This window comes from Mauremys reevesii, linkage group 6 (genome assembly GCF_016161935.1).
Source record: "Mauremys reevesii isolate NIE-2019 linkage group 6, ASM1616193v1, whole genome shotgun sequence".
Lineage (NCBI taxonomy): Eukaryota > Metazoa > Chordata > Testudines > Geoemydidae > Mauremys > Mauremys reevesii.
The window spans coordinates 56,071,379-56,089,268 of NC_052628.1; the positions used below are offsets into that span (position 1 = coordinate 56,071,379).

Consider the following 17,890-nt stretch of genomic DNA (forward strand, 5'->3'; position numbering starts at 1 on the left):
TTTCTCTCCCTTGTGTTCCCTTGCATGAGCAAGATGGGCATGTGTTGCTCTGGCGTCAGTGCCAGTAGGCTGCCCGAGGGTCTGCCAGCCAATAAATCTCCACAACCAGTTGTGTGCTGGTTCTGTGGGGCCAGCTGATATCAATGACAGCCCTGCAGTGTGATGATCAGCCAAGTAATTTCACTTACTTTCCTGGGAACCAGTATGGTTGTGTGTTTTGTATTAACTGTCATGATCTTTATCTTCCAGATTTCCAGTATACACAGCTGGGGAGTAGCTCCCAGAGTCACGGTGGGTAAGTGTGCACTCTCCCTGGCCTTCTCTCCTCTCATATTCTCTTTCTCTCTCTCGCTAAGATATATATGGTATCCTATAGTATGCTGTTTACAGCATTTTCCCCCAAAGAATGCTGTGATATTTCATGGCCAGGGACGTTTTTGTGTGGTGGTGGTTGTGTTCATAACTGATGTCACGTTTTTTACATAATTTTCTATACTTTCCATTTAAAACAAAATAAAGCTGTATTTGTATTAAATAAATGGGGTGATAGTGTGTAAATTGCTGCATAGCTTTATATTTGTCAGTCTACTGGTGGTATCAGAGCTGAAAATACCCCCATTTAATTAGAGCAGCAATCAGAGCTGCTGAAAGGAAAGGGGAAAGCACAGAGACCACAGCAAAATCAAGATTAAAGTTGTCTATGAGTAAATGGGGAAACAGGGTTGGGAGCTGACCTAGATCTTGGTGAATCGATGCGCACATTACAAGGTGGAAAAAGAGCTCACTCTCACTGCTGCATGCTGAAACCCTATCAAAAACAGTCACCTGGATGTATCTAATTCTTGTGAGATACAAACAGTATCCTACACTACTCTGAAGAGAGTGTAATCAAGTTGAAACATTAGCGCAGATATTCTGGTACTACAGCAAGATTTAGAAATTACTGAGATAGCGAATAGAGGAAAAATAATTCAGATATGGAGTATTAGCCTCTTTGGCTACCCAGAAGAAGCCATTTGGGGTTCACCCTATCCATTGTTTGGTGAGGAAAAATTGACCAAAAAAATAGTTGATACAGCTTTATTTGTAGCTAAATTGGGCAATAAAGGAGGAAGGCTCCACTTCCAATGATCAGATGGTTGCAAAAGGCCCAGAAGTTGGATTTATTAAATAATTACTCTTCGTGGGCACAGGGAAGCTTTCTATATCTCTACAAATCTGTGACTTGATATTTTGACTTCATGACAAATATTTGAGCTATGTTGTTATGAAAAGGCAAGCAAAGTTGGTCTACAAATAAAATTATGGAGCATCTTTTCTTTCCCCTATTCCCCTCTTGTTTTAGTAGTTGTATATCAAAGGTCAAATGTATCTCAGAGCTGATGTTTTTGGAATTATTAGTAGTACACCAGAACAGGTCTGCATTTGTATATGGTCATTCTGATATGTAGCTCTGGTGAAAGCAAGGGGATCTGCATTCATTCCACTAAGAAAAGAAAAAGTATAAATAGGACTATGAAATCAAAAAGAATCAGTCAATCTGTGTGATCTTTCATATCGTAAGAAAAAAAATCTGCTATTGTGCGACCTGAGTTTTCTGTGTTCTCTTCTTTTTTCAGTATAATTTCATACAGTTTTAAAATGAGATACTGGTAGCTTCAAGTACAGAATTATCCACCTACGCCATCAGTGTGGTGGATAATTTGATACCTGCCCTTTTACCTACATGTGGTACACTAATACCTTTTAGTCTCTGCGTGTTAAGGCATTTTTAATACTTTTTTCTGTCTTGTATTTTCTTTTTAAGATTGATAGTAATTTTTTACATTTTAAGATAAGGTTTCCAATAATATTATGCTTTCTATACAGTCTCAGCAGTGCAAAACAGCCAGAAAGCTGCCCTAAAGGTGCTGATGAGCATTTATCCAACAAAGGGGAATTCTCAGGTGGTATAAGAGCTCCCTTAGCAAGCAATATGCCACCCACTCCTTCCCCAGCATATCATAAAATATGATTTTGGGTGGGAGGCTGGAATGAAGCCAATAAAGTACTAGGCTGTAATCCAGAGGCCTGGCTTTATATATAACAAAAAGATTAAAATAACAAAATCCTCCAGTGTGATTCTCAGTTGGTAATGATTTAGTTTTAGATATTATCTAACACAAACCTGAATTTTAGAGAACACATACAAAAAAATCTTAAATGCTGCACAATAAGTCAAACCAATGTAAACAACTAAAAGCCAAGTTCCCAGTTTTCAACAGCATAATAAGTCAGCTAATAGGCAAGATTTAGGTGTGGCAGATAATTTTCATCTTCCTTCCATGGTAGCGATTCTGTCCAGGAGTCCCTACTTTGTTTACGAGCTTCCTCAAAAGGAAAAGATTTTTCATTGTGGCTTTCCCAACATGTGGCAGGTGAGAAGCATCTGTCCCTTCCTGGTAAAAGAAATGTCCCTCCTTTTTGCTTGAATAGGTGGAGAGATATTAGGAGAGAATGAAATGCTACTGCTTAATAGTTAACTCTTAGAAAATGTAAGATGAGTATAATTACCTAGGATGAAGTACTCGAATCAAATAAAGTTAGCTCCCCTTCTTGTACCTCGATGCTGTTCCCTTTCCTTCCTCTTTGCTTTCTAGAATGAGTGTCCGCCCACCTCCCTAGCTCCAGCCTTCCACATGTGCCAAAAGAGGGCCCATTCCAATCAACTTCTCACTCTAGGTCCTCTTTGCTGTTCTACCTGCCACTTTTATAAATTTCTTCTGGGGACCACACCAAAAAGTCCCTGCCACTGGTTGCAGTTATAGCTCTATGCTTCCCACTGCACCTCCTGTAACCTCTGGACAATAAGAAGAGAGCTGACCTGTCAGCAGAAAGAAGTGGACTGAAAGCTGGAAGAGTAGGGGACATCTGAGCAAGGCATTTTGGACTGACTGAGCAGGAGTCTTACCTAATCCAGTCTCACCTCCTAGCAACCACAGCACCTCTTAGGGGACCCCACAGCAAACTAGTAAATTGGCAAGTCTCTTGCTAGCATCATAAGGATGAAGTTCAGCTCACTCTGCTGTTTTAATTATTTTGTCTCTGTCTCTTTTCAGTAACATACAAAATGAGCATTCACTTCTGGTATTCTACCTGCTGTGGCTTCACACTTTTTCTATATACACTGCATTCTTTTAAACATCCACGTTCAATATCCTCAGGATCCAATATTCTAGGAATCCAATACCATCTTTTCTCTCCATGCCTTCTGGTAGCCTGACCACCTATACATTATTTAAATGCATTGGACTTTTCCATTGATTCTAATGTTAATCTCAGCAGTATACTTTCCTTTATAAGCCCTCGCCCACGTATTTGTTATGTGTTTTCGATCTCTTTGAGGGCTTAATCCAGTAAGGTGCTGAGCATTCTGGCACCAATCCAGTAAAGCACCTAAACATATATTTAACTTTTTAAGCATGTGAGTTAACCATTAATTTCAGTGGGGCTATTTACATGCTTAAAATGAGTATGTGCTGGATCCCGCAGTGCTCAGCATCTTGTGAACCCTAAGTAAAGTTGGTAGTGAAGTGTCAGTTAACTTTTTAGATTGGTCACTCTGGAAGCCATCTTGTATTTTTTTTTTCTGCCCAGACAATTTATTCTTATTCCCCAATTTATAAACTCTGAGTGACAGCACTGCTAGAATTGGTGCTAGATACACTAATGGGCCAGGTATGATTAATATAATTCTGAGGAGGTGCCAAAACCATCAGTGATGACAAACTGTCATGTCCATAAATGTTGCTGAACTTCCTGTTAACAGATGCTGGTGCCAGGCACTCGAGTAGCTGCCCCTCTCTCTAGGAATTAAAATAATGTGGGAAAGATATCACTCTAAGAATTTGGAGCTGCATTTTCTGCTGGTTTATTTATTTCCATTGACTACACTGACTACGTTACAAGAAAATTTGGTCCTTGGGATAGATATCTGATAAGGAAATCTATAACAATAACGTTACACTGTACAATATATATGTGTACATGTATCTCTTTATACTGCCACATAACTTTTCTCTTACTCGTATTCATTTTAGGCAGAACGAGGAAGTCATTTACTTTGCACATGTGGCTTTTGCCCCATTAGGTAGTTTAATATGCTAAGATTAACTTACTGGTATGTGATAGTGTACGACCATTATGGACTCTTGCTATTAAGCAGTTTTGGGTCATTGTCCATCATAGCTTAATATACAAAATCTATTTCTCTTTACGTTAAAAGTTCAGGAACATCTCCTTTTTAAACATTCCAATTTTATAGCCTTTGTTTGTTTAATTGACTTAAGAAGAGAGTCAAAGCTGTTTTCAATAAAGCATTTCACAGGTGCCATTGTATAACAAAGTTGTTTAAGAGTATGGGAAAAATGCAGTACAAGGGAAATGCAAATCTGCATAAGCCTCATTGTGGTTTAACCCTTTTAGAGCAGCGTAGAGCATAAGGCTGACTTTTTTTTTTGCAGATGTATATAGATTACACTGCAAACTGAACCCTCACTATTACCAAGGTTGTAGAATAACTGTGTTCAGCTAATCTGCACAACGTAGCGTCGTCCCCTCAAAAAGTAATTCACTTCTTTAAAAACTAGGAGGAAAATAAATATGGTGCAGTAAAATTGTTGAGTAGAGGAATCTATCTGGACATTTCACAAAACATTTCATTATGCTGATAATTCCCAGAAGTGCTCTCAAGAGTGCTTTAAGCTGAGGATTACTGCACTGGATCTGATGGACTTTTTTTGTAGCCCCTTTAAAAGGCAGTGAACCGTTTTTCTATTTTATTTAAATAATGCCCCTTAAAATGGATTTTTAGAGGTATAATAACTCCTTAAGAGTCAGTTATGCTAAACAGTTTCTCTTGATAGAAATGTTGTAAAACTCGTTAACTGCACAATTTCAGATGCCGGTTTGGTGAACACTAACTGACATGTGAATGGCCAGAGTTTGTAAAATAAATTGAAATAGTTGTTGTATCACACAGCTAGCAATGCACAAGCTGTAGGCCACAAGGGGCTCAAACCTGACAGAAAATTACTTCAAGATGAATGAAAAGTGCTTGTTTCTCTTTATTAGTTTTTAGAGAACAATGAAAATGTTGAATTGTTTACAGAAGGGCTGATTAAATGTGGTCAGTAGGGCCATGTCCCTACTGCTAACTGTTAGCCTTCCCAACCCCCAACCCCTTCTCTCTGCCACATGCATCTTCTTATAGGCTATTACGGTCACACATCTGTGTGTGAAATGTGCTCATTTTGACATTCCACTGCTGCTCTGAGCTGTTGAGGCCTTTGTTAGGTAAAACACTGTTGTCAAGCCTAACAAGCAGGTCATGCAATTTGCTGGACACTGCAGCAGAGAATAGCCTGCTATGAATTGCTTCAACATCTAACAATGCTTAGTTCAGTGTTGGAATACATATGTATTTTTTCTTTGTTCAGTCCTGATACTTGCAATATTTTGGAAAAACCATTGGAATTAAAAAAGCCATGTTGTCTGATAAGAATATTACAGTACAGTGTTTGCTTTATTCATTTGTCATTTATTATAGTACTGAGGGGGGGAAGTATAGAGATTTTTAGCTGTACTTTGTGACCTAAATTCACTTTATATGTTGCATTGAAAGCACAGTGGAATGCAAAGTGCTATCCGATATTTTGTCCGGTAGTTTGGTCTCCTTTCAGAGCAGTTCAAATCAAGACCAATTTAGAAGAGCCAATATTAATATATTTCATTTACTAATATATCTGATATAGTTCTACAGGTGATCAAAGTTCCGGAGTAATTAATAATCATATGGCAAAGCAAAAAAGTACCAGTAAGCCCCTTTACAGCAGTAAATGTTCATTTAACAGAAATCTGGAGAGTAAAAGCTGGTGAATTTACTGTGGTTACTATTGTACAAAATTTTCTTCTTTGCTCCACCTCCTTCCTCGCTCTTCATCCCTTCCCCCTATCCCAAAACTCATACACACACCAAGGGGGGGGGGGGGGAAACTATTAACATGTGAGGGTTTGAATGCTATTTGTAGCATTCTGTCACTATACATAGTGTACCGCTCTACTGTGAAAGCAGGATTTTCTTTTTTTTTCTAGCAGCAGAACATGCTTTCCAGGCCTATTATGTGTATAAACAATGGCATATGTAATTACCTTTCCAGGGTGGCAATTATTTCTCTGAAACAACAACTAAAGTTAAAGCAGGATTCCGCCCCACCACCTTCCAGAAAAACATTTGGGGATCAAATCTGGTTCAGTTATGTCAGCCTTGGAGGGGACAGATACTATCAGTCCAGCTTTTAAATGTCAGTGTGATCTTTTTGTAACAGTAATTGATTTACATTTTGTTTCAGACTTGTTCATTTCAACGTTTGCCTATAAGCCAGTTGTTGCCCCTTCCCCCATATTCAAAACTTTTGCACTTTTGCTAGGGAGGATTTCCTTGGCAATTCTGCAGGTATGAAAATATCATACCTGTCATGTCAAAGTGGTTGGATGGTGTGAAATGCTGACTTGCTTCAAGCTATGAACAGTTGTGCTGGCTAGGAGGAGGGGATCGTTTTTTTTTTCTTTTTACTGTCACACGTCTTCTTTGTTGCACCAGGTTATAGTGCTGCTGCATGTGATTGAGTAATGCCCACCTCTGCACCTGAACATTAATGGAGAGATCTGTTGCCATTTATTATATCTGACAGATTAACTTGCTCCTTTTTTTTAATTTAGGGCCTAATCCTGCTAAGAGTACCTAAGAAGAGTATTTCCATTGACTTCCTGAAAGGTTCTTGGCACATCTTAGGAGGTTTACACAACACCTAATTATGTTGGAATCATACTTGGCCCTAAAATGCAGTTTTCACATACCCCATTTTTTCAGTGATTTACAACTTTGTTCCTGTGGAATCCAAAACCCAAAGTTCCTGGTTCAGGAAAGTAAGTGTTTTGGTCCCATTGATTTCCAAGGGATTTAAGTGCATGCTTTCCTGACTAGGGAGTGACTTAAGCACATATGTAAGTGCATTCCTGAATTAAGGAGAAAATGAAGAAGACTAGAGAGGTCTTTTTGCCCTTGGTGGTGTTGAATTTTATATGATAGGTTTCAAAAATACTCCTTAAGAGGGTGTTTGAATGGTAGGTTCATTGTTTCCTTCCACATCCTATACATTTGAAGTGCTTCTGCTTCCAACCCCTGGGCAAACTCTGTTCATGAGTTTTGTCCTCCCTCTCTCACTCTCACTCACAGACAATGGAGGCAGCATGAAAGAAAAATGTATCTAGAGTTATAGATAAGAACCATCCATTTATTTAACATATGAGTGATTGTTTTTAATCATTAAAGTAGCTAATTGACAATCCCATGGATCCGAGGTCTTCATTTCTCTGTGGAACTGGTACAGTACAGACAGGGGTATGCAGCTGAGCAGATAACAAACTACTTCACAGGTGAACGCTTACTTTACTTCACCTCACCACTCCAATTTTCCTGCTGAAAGGATTAGGCATAGTGGAATCAGTTATGTACCTTCTCCAGTCCTGGAAAAAATATAACACAATGCTAAAATTTTAATTGAACCAAACACTAGGAGAAGGTTTTCAAAAATGTGCATCTAATTTTATGTAAATTATGGGAAAAACAATTAGCAAGTTTGTCTGTCCAGTAAAGGATAAAGGAGCAAAAAAATCCCAGACCAAACAGAAAACAGCTTGGTTAGCGAGAATACAAACACAGTTTTGAAACCTTGCTTTCTTTTACTTTTAATAGTTATGAACATAAATCACAGAAGCCAAGCTATGGGGAAATATTAATCCTGCCACCAGTATCTGCCTTTTAATTGTCTTCCAGTCAGTTGAGTAGATGATTTTGGAGTTACCCTGGATGCTGATTCTATCATTCCTTGGACTGCTAATGAGCTGTCTTGACTAGACAACATTTTCCTGTTTCTCAACTACAGTTGTTCTGAGGCTCTCATCCTCCTTTATCTCTGTAGAAATAACATCTTAAGATTTTGATTAAGGTCTCTTAATGGCAAAAAAATGGTATTATAAGGTAATCTGAGTGTGTATGTGTTAATGTCTGCTGTTCTCAATAATACTTCACATTTCTCTAGTCTCTTTCATGTGAGGATCTCAAAATAATTTGCAAACACAAATTAAGTCTCTTAACTCCCCTATGAGGTAGAAAAGTGTTTTATTCAATTTTGGATGGGTAAACTGCAGTGCAGATAATTAAAGTGACATGAAAAAAAGGAGAGTCATTGGCAGAGCTGGAAAGAGAACCCAGAAGTACAGAATACAATCTTTAAACAACACTCTGGACCCGATCCTCCTCATTTCCACTAGTGTAAATCAGGAATAACTCTAGTAAGGTCAATGAATTTGCCCCAGGATACTCATGTGCCTAGAGTTACTCTCTTCCGTATATGGTGTCAGGTTTCAGAGTGATAGCCATGTTAGTCTGTATCAGCAAAAACAATAAGGAGTCCTTGTGGCACCTTAGAGACTAACCAATTTATTTGGGCATAAGCTTTCATGGGCTAGAACTCACTTCATCAGATGCATGGAATGGAAAATACAGGAGCAGGTATAAATACATGAAATACGCCACCCAAAAACAACTCTGACATCATAATAAAAAAGGCTGACAAAGGAAGTGCTGTAGTCATCATGAATAGGTCAGAATATGAACAAGAGGCTGCTAGACAACTCTCTGACACCACATGCTACAGGCCATTACCCTCTAACCCCACTGAGGATTATCAAAAGAAACTACACCATCTGCTCAAGAAACTCCCTAAAAAAGCACAAGAACAAATCTACACTGACACACCCCTAGAGCGCTGACCAGAAGTATTCTATCTGCTACCCAAAATCCATAGACCTTGGAATCCTGGATGTCCCATCATCCCAGGCATTGGCACCCTGACAGCGGGATTTTCTGGCTATGTGGACTCTCTCCTCAGGCCCGTATGCTACCAGCACTCCCAGCTATCTTCGAGACACCACTGACTTCCTGAGGAAACTACAATCCTTTGGTGATCTTCCAGAAACACCATCCTAGCCACCACAAAGATGGACTACAAGCCATCAGGAATAGCATCCCTGATACCACCACGGCAAACCTGGTGGCTGAACTTTGTGACTTTGTCCTCACCCACAACTATTTCAGATTTGGAGACAATTTATACCTTCCAGTCAGCGGACTGCTATGGGTACCCGCATGGCCCCACAGTATGCCAACATTTTTATGGCTGACTTAGCACAACACTTCCTCAGCTCTCATCCTCTTACGCCCCTACTCTACTTGCACTACATTGATGACATCTTCATCATCTGGACCCATGTGAAGGAGGAATTCCATCAAGATTTCAACGATTTCCACCCCACCATCAACCTCAGTCTGGACCAGTCCACACAAGAGGGCTACTTCCTAGACACTACAGTGCTAATAAGCAATGGTCACATAAACACCACCCTATAGTGGAAACCTACTGACCTCTATACTTACCTACATGCCTCCAGCTTTCATTCAGACCATATCACATGACCTTTTGTCTACAGCCAAGCTCTAAGATACAACCACATTTGCTCCGATCCCTCAGACAGAAACAAACACCTACAGGATCTCTATCAAGCATTCTTAAAACTACAAATACCCACCTGGTGAAGTGAAGAAACAGATTGACAGAGCCAGAAGGGTACCCAGACGTCACCTACTACAAGACAGGCCCAACAAAGAAAGTAACAGAACGCTGCTAGCCGTCACCTACAGCCCCAACTAAAACCTCTCAAGCGCATCATCAGGGATCTACAACCTATCCTGAAGGATGATCCTTCACTCCCACAGACCTTGGGAGACAGGCCAGTCCTTGCTTACAGACAGCCCCTCAACGTGAAGCAAATAATCACCAGCAACTACACACCACACAACAAAAACACCAACCCAGGAACCAAACCCTACAACAAACCCCGGTGCCAACTTTGTCCACATATCTACTTTTCTTCTCCCAATCTGTTCCCTGTTAAAATTAATACAGCCAGGCATGCTTCTGTGTTTTGAAATAGTGGCAGCCTTTTCTGGATTGAAAACAGGATTATGAATCTTCCTTCTTGGTAGTAAATTAGGTTGAGTATAATAAATATTATGTTTCTCATTTAAGGAAGTTATTTCTGCTTCTGGAAAACAACCTAGATGAGAGGCTTCAGTGAGACACAGGCTTCTCTTCTGGGAAAGCACCTGCTAAGCACAAGTATTTGGCTTCTTTTATTTCACCACATGAATACCTCCAATTCATCAGTTGTTGAAGTAATTCAATCTGATCAATTCAGATGATGGGTTTTGACAAACTACTAAACCTGTCATTAAGGGGAGGACAGGTTATTGTGACTGCTGAGGACATTACAGTACTCTTCATTGTTTACTGCACATCAGATAATCTAGCACAAGAGGATATGGGGAAGATACAAGTAAGGTTACTTAAACACTGAATTAAGTGCAACATGCTTAAAAAGAGTGGAAATATCTGGTCACCAGTTCAGAGGTTCAATGTACATATTGTTCACTTACAAGTTGTGTTTGGTTTTTATTTGTGACACTGATTAGTGGAAAGATGCAAAACTTCTATATAAGACAAAACCATAGATTTTATATAAAGCCACAGGAAAAAAGTGGCTTCAGTCCCTTCATACAATAATAGTTAAAAATTAAGGCCTTTGACCTCAATAAACAATTTTCCCTCACTTCTGACCTGTAGGCACTTTATACCTTTCCATAGCTCCTTTACTCCAGTTTTCTTACTGGCAATTACTTACATAGTAATTCAAATCCAATTTCAATATTGACTAGTAGGTTGTAAGCTCTGTATCAAATACATACATTCTTACATGCTCTGTTTCTATTAAAAGCTCCTGCAGACTTAGGGAGAGTGGAAGGAAAAAAATATCCATGACAAGTGATGGTAGTGAGTCAATTATGCTGGCATTGCATGGCCCTCTGAGCTCACATTAAACTCATATTGCTCCTGGCACTTTAAAAGGAACATTTATATTAAAAATTAAAACAGATAAGAAATGCCTATAGTACATAACATAAAAACTGACTTTTTAATCTAGCCGTGGATCATTGCTTTGTCCCTTCAGATAGGGAATGAGTGCCCCTGCACTAAAGAGGCTGTTCCTGCATCACCACCATCACCCTTTCCTGGGGCCCCGGGTACCGGCATGCCAGTTTTTCACAGGGTCAGGGATGCGTGGAGTTTTGTGGAAGAGGGCAAGCTACATCCCCTGGCACTGCTGCCTACAGGCCATCCAGCAATCCAGCCAAGAATTAATACAGTTTGGAGCTGTGTTAGGTCTTGGTGGATCCTCCCCATAGTTGCAACTTAACAGCTGCTGCGGGATCCAGTCAACAGGAAAACAGTTCCTGCTGCCAAAAGAGAGGCAGGTCCAACAGAGCAGCACAGAAGCAGGAGTAATCTACATTCATCCACCCACGATGTTCCCTGCATATGGCTTAAATCCACAGGGCAGGGAGGCCTCACTTCCTGAAAACAACTGCCCTTTGAAGGAATGTCTATCAGGAAACTGCCAGGGGAAACCTTACAGAGTTTTCCTGCCTCTCTCTCCCCTTCCATAAATTTCTCTGCTGGGGGAAAGAGGGGAATCAGTTTGGCCCAGCCACAGTGAAATGGCAGTAGAGTGAGACAAGGGATGTATTGCAACTAAATAGCTCAGAGGTATTGCTAACATTTAGTTTTAGATCTGCTGTACCTTATACTTAGCTACTTAAATTGTAAGTTCTTTGGGGGCAGGAATCATCTTTTTATTCTGTGTTTGTACAGCGCCTAGCACAATGGGGTTCTGGCCCATCACTTGGGCTCTTGGATGCTACAGTAATACAAATACGTACAAAAATACATTTTAAGAAACAATAGCCATTCCTATCACTGAAGACAAATGGATTCACATATTGTCCAATTTAATTGTAGACAGTTGCCAGGATTCCAGAAATCCATTGCTGATAACAAGTTTTAACTCCTTTCGCTGACATTTTTCTGATCTCAGTGGTAGGCAGTAAAATGATCCAGTGCATCACAGTATAGTCGCCATAGTCTGTTCTTCAGCTTTCTTTTGTACTGCAGAGATTCCTCACTATTAAATAGGGGGTTTATTCTGTCACCCTTCGTAGATGTATTCCTTTGCGCTGCTTCTTACTATCCCTGCTTCCCTGGAGGTGCCTTCAAAGAGAACATCTTTCTACCTCTTCCACATGTCTCAATGAACTCTTTGTCTAGTTTAATTTGAGGGATTTCTCTGCTCTTTCTTCTGATCATTTCCATTTTGTGACACAGGAGATTATAAATACAACTATTTTAGCTGAAGGTGACCAAAAGTATTGAAGGATACTCACATTCTCCTGTTTAGTAGCATTCTGAAGGTGAAAAAAATATGCCATGATCTTGTATACAGCTGTTTTTCAGATAAATGACTTAATATGCTGATATTACTTGTAAGGAGAAGTAGTTGATTCAGCAGGGTTTTGTGAACTGATTGACTAACCACTGGTACTTGCTTGTGGCCAGGCATGGCATAACAACTCTTGCCTGGCTGAGTACCTCCTGGCTCTGCCTCTGTGGTGACCTGCCTCTTCCTGGGACTTGCCCCTGCAAAGTCGCTCCCCTTCCGGGGTAATCTGTGAACAAAAAAGAAAGGGAAATTAATGCATATAAATTGAGTTAACAGAGAGTCAGAATCTGTCCCTCTCTTCCTTCTGGGAGGGTCCTTTGGGCAGTGGTCATCTGGAAAGCTCCTGCCTTCAGTCATCCCTTTCCTCCAGAGCTGAAGATCTGTTTTCTTCCCTAGTCTACCAGCAAGTGAACAATTCTGCTTGCCTTTTAAGCTCGTCCTTCGGCTTGTGCATGCCTTGCAAGAATGGCCTAGCAGAGCAGACTGAGCCCAGAACAGTTCCCTAACCTCTTGTTGTCCACTGTGGGGTTGTATACCCCATCCATTCCTCCTGGACTCATATCGGTGACTCTCCAGGTCATTTGCATGTCAGTAGTCTCACCTGAAAACAGCAGATTCACCATTCTGTGCCTGGACTTGTGGTACATTTATGTTGGTAATAAAACAAAAAATAATCAATCTCAATGATCTAAATGATTATGTATTTTCTTTGGTTAGGCCTATGTGCATGTGCACTGCAGATCCAGTTCAGTAAATGTACAGACTGTCTCTCTACATCCTGGTGAATTCTGGTCTCACTGATACTGATGCAAATCCTGAGTAATTCACCAGAAGCTAATGGGGAGTTACTCCAGATATACACCAGTGTAAATGAGAGCATAATTTGGCTCTTTTAATAGATTATACATAGACTGGTCAATACCTATCGTGACAATACAGATATCTGAGCTATAATAGGTAAACCTAGTGTACCTCAGAACTAAATCAGATGTAAAGAACAGCCAGAGTAGTATAGCAGTGTGGCTTGGTCCCACTGTCAGGTTTGTGATTTTGTAACTAACTAGATCTAAAATGCCCCCAGGAGCAGAGATTAGTGCAAGGCATGCTGCACCACTTACACCCATAAGTGGTCTGCATGGACAACCATACATTAAGCAGCAGCACAAAAACACTAGCACATTCTCAGTTCACTGTGGAAGAGGTCACCACACAGGTAGGAACAAAGGATGATCATGTGGGCAGGTCAAGAGTGAGGCCACAGGATCCATATTAGCACACAATCAGTTTTCACAAACTCTGGACAAGAAGGACTTCAGGCATTCCTCCTGCTCAATGGCTTTATAATACCACTATTGCCAATCCCAACCAGACACTAAATTCATGAACATTGCTTAAAAATTATGAGATTTTTTTTTAATACCATATGTTGGGTTCTTTTTGCCTTTTAGTTCTTGAACCTTTGGAGTTCACATTTTCAAGCTATTCTCTACAATCATAAGGGCTAACAACCTGTTTTTTTAAAATAAAATCTGAGATTCTCACTGAATCGTATCATTATAAGCTCTAAGAAAAACACCAAATATTATGAGACTTGTGACAAAATTGTGAGAGTTGGCAGCACCGTTTCACATTGATAAGGAGTCCCCTGCCTGCCTTTCTGGCTGATATTTTAAAGTACTCTTATATACTGTTTGGACAATTCCAGAACCTTCTCACCTACAGCTCACGGAACCTGGCATCATCCAAACAGCTCAGATGAACTCTTTATAATAACAGGCAGGGGAGCCCTAGGGCAAATTTGTAGAAATAACCAAAGCAAATTTTTGCACTTAAAAAAAAAAGACTATTGCAAAAGAAGCAGGTATACTTTAAAAGAGTCCAAGGCAGCTGACACAAGAAAGATCTTCAGGCTCCTCACTGTGCTTTGTCTTTACAATTGGTTATTTCAATTAGCCACAATCTTTGGTATCATTTGCCAGTTTTCTGGAACTAGTGCTGAAGCTCCTGCCTCATCCCTGCCTAGCTGCTGTTAAAGTTGTGCTGCTCTTTGCTATGTGTGGAGGCTGGCATGGGAGAGGATCCATTGCTGATTATCATGCAAATCAGTCTCCTCTGCTGTCTCCAAAGAGGCTCCCAGCTTTGCTTCCCTGTTGATTCTTTCACTGTCACATGGATAAGGCTAAGCATCTCTTGTGACACACAGGCTGCAACGATAGATTCTTGTGACAGTGATGGGTAGTCAGAAATTAATCTTTCACATAGGATAGAAATATGATTTTATTTAAGAAAATAACCATACATAATTGGGCTTCTGTCACTTTAAATTTTAATAGTAATAGTAGTACTGAGGCATCTGGAACTTTAAATTACAGCTTTCAGTGGCTTCACACTGAATCTCTCAATTATTCTTCGTAACTACTTTCTCAAAGCATGTGCACCATGACATTGATATCACAATTCAAATCTAAATTCAAAACTGACTGCAGGGCTGTGAGGTATGTACTTGCATATATTCTGCCTTGCTCTATCACTGAAGATCAGAGAGACAAAAGGAAGAGTATCATTCCCAGAGCTATAGGCAGCTGTTTGCCAAAGATTTGAACTGTGGGGACAAACCCTTGTAGTCTAACATGAAAAACTGAGAGTGACCCACACATTTCGCCCATTAGTGTCTAGCTCACCTGCCTCCTTCACACTGATCCAGCGAGGGGCAACACTCTCAACAAGCATTGCTTTGGTTTGGTCCAGTCATGTGTCATGATCTGCACAAAGAAAAGCCAGCCAATTTGGACAAAGCAGTGGGAGAGGTTGGATTTTTATTATTATTATTATTATTACTATAAAATGTTCCTGCTAACTGCGCTTGATAAAAGGGGCTGTGCTAGGAGTTTTGCAGCTGGTAGGCAGAGAGCAAAGGGAGAAAAGTTGTAGTTCAAACGTATGCATTAACTAATGGGTCTAAAACGGGGAACAGAGTGGGAATCTGCCGATGATAAAAGGAGGAAGTTTTAACTGAGTCATCTTTCATTACAAATTACTATTGTGTTAATATACGCCTGTCATTGTTGTGATCTTGACATGTTTTGCATTCGGTTAGTATGTATTTGTTGTTTTAAAATATGGACAGAAGGCAAAACTTCTGCACATGTGCTTAACTTTACACAGGGGAGTAGTTCTAATGAGGGCAGCACCCCCTCACTAGCAGTCCCAAAACATAGCACTTGCAAGGGGAATGCTCCCCTCCCTGTGCCTGGGAAGCGCTCCCATTGCTCTTCTAGCCCCCTCCCTATATATTTGTTTGTCCAACTTTCCTAAACTCCAGAATGGGTGGGAGGCCAAGACTTTCTGTTCTGTATAGGAACAATCCCTATTTACATCAATAAGTCCCAGAATTTTGGGTCAGATTGGTCCTCTAGGAGGAATTCCTATACAGAGGGAGATACGAATTTTACTTTATAAGTGGCATGTTTTGTGCCAATCACGGGATCTGTGCTCCTGAGGGCTAGGAATGGCTGGGCCTGCATCTTAGAGTAAGCGGGGGTGGGGAGCTGGGAACAAAAGACCATACCATCCTTTCTACAGCCATGCCCAGATAACTAGGAAACTACATACAGTAGCTTAAAACCAGCTCAGGTAGGTTCCCTTCTGTTCCCCCATGGGCTTAGATTTAGTGCAGTGTCAGATGAGAGAGGTTAAGGGGAGGCTCACATAAACACACAGTTCATCAGTATCTGCATAATCTGAGCCTTCGTTTTAAACAAATTAAGTTTCTAGGATTGATGTTTGTAAAGAAACCTTCCAAAGGTGATCCTAGCGCTAAGCGATGCTCTGGAGTCTGTTGCAGGTGGAGAGGGGAGTGGTAGTGAGCAGGAATTAATCCTGATAATGTAAATATAAATGCATGAGAAGGGCACATTTTTTTTCACTTTATTAAATCAGATATTTACAGTATTTGCTGAAAGCAAGAAATGCTGAATTATATTTAGATAATCATTCCATAAATAATGTGTTTTCACAGCAGTCACAAAGTCTGGAATTTATGTGCTAATTACAGACCCCAAATCATCTCTGCACAGATTTGCAATTAAAACTGAAATATTTTCATATACAAAGTGATCCCTGTATTCATAGCAACAGCTATGAGACTTGTTGGGTAGTATTTGCTCAGTAAAGTTGAATATCTTATGTTTGAAAACAATTGTTTCACTTTTGCTGTCCTTATGTTTTGATATTTTTAAAGCTGAAAGAGTTTAAAGTTTAGTGCTGAGCTGTTGGTGGGAGGGGGGTTAGATGAATATTCTTCTGTAGTAATTCATAGACTATAGGAATTCAAAGGAACAAATGGCAGTTCAAAGACATTGAGAATACTATAGTTCCTGTGTGCAGTTGTCTTCTCAATATATACTGTAAAAACCACATACTTCTAAGCCATGTCCTGACAGCAAAGTACAGCAAGAATGCAAATTTAGGGAGACTGTTGAATAATTCAGTAGCTTGTTATGTGAGTAGATCTGATTGGTCCCCACTAAGATGTTGCCCATAAAAATGATTTCCCATGATAGCATTGGTCTAGGGGTAGGAGGTTTATAATGCCCATAAAATGGGAGAACAAGGCTTACTTGAACTAATAATATCACGGCTGCACAGAATGATTGATGGTCTTTAAAAAGGCCTAGATTGGTTTCATCTTTCTTCAGATTTTATCATTGACTTGTTCTTAGTCATGTGCAATCACTAAGGCCAAGAGAGGTAACAAGTGTTTGATGTATGATACTTGAGCCACTTTTGTCAGAACTGCATTTATTTTAAGCTGCACTCATTTTTGATACTCCTAACATGTATATGTTCTCTATGTTTATTTTTTTTTCCAGATGATGGGATGGGTCAAGAGGTAAGCCAAGCTCTCATAATACTAATGTTGCCAGAAACTGTAGTAAAAAGAAAACAGATCCTCCTCCTACCAGTGGGACCATTTCCATTACAGATTAAATGTACTCAGAAGTGTGCAGGGCTAGCATCTTCCTGAGAGAACTTCAAATTCTTTATTCTTTGCTGTATGTGCACACCTTTCAGAAAGCTACTTATAGCTCCTAGAATATATTATCTGTTTCAATTCACTCCATCCTTCACAATCTGCAGCGAGCCACAAACGTTCCTTTTGTGTCAACAGAAATTTCAGTGGGGGGAAAATATATTTAACTAGTTGGGGGGAAAGGGTCATTCTAACTTGTCTGTGAACGCTTTCTCATCTTCTACAGCTCAAACCAGATACCTGAATGAGTTGCTGGAAACATTCTTATCAGTAAAATATTCATAAAGGATTGTATATTTGTGAGCCACAAAATGTTTGGCAGAGGCCTAGAGGAAGGAAGGAAGGAAGGACAGAGAAAGAAAA

The 17,890-nt window shown here is 40.0% G+C and overlaps 1 long non-coding RNA gene across 1 annotated transcript in view; it reads left to right on the top strand.

The window, feature by feature from the left end:
- LOC120408644 overlaps positions 1 to 17,890 on the top strand; it is a 38,877-nt gene extending 20,987 nt beyond the window's left edge. The window contains exons 3-5 of the long non-coding RNA XR_005600843.1: positions 250 to 295; positions 17,367 to 17,386; positions 17,754 to 17,890. This is a non-coding gene — a long non-coding RNA (uncharacterized LOC120408644). The remainder of the gene's footprint in view (positions 1 to 249; positions 296 to 17,366; positions 17,387 to 17,753) is intronic.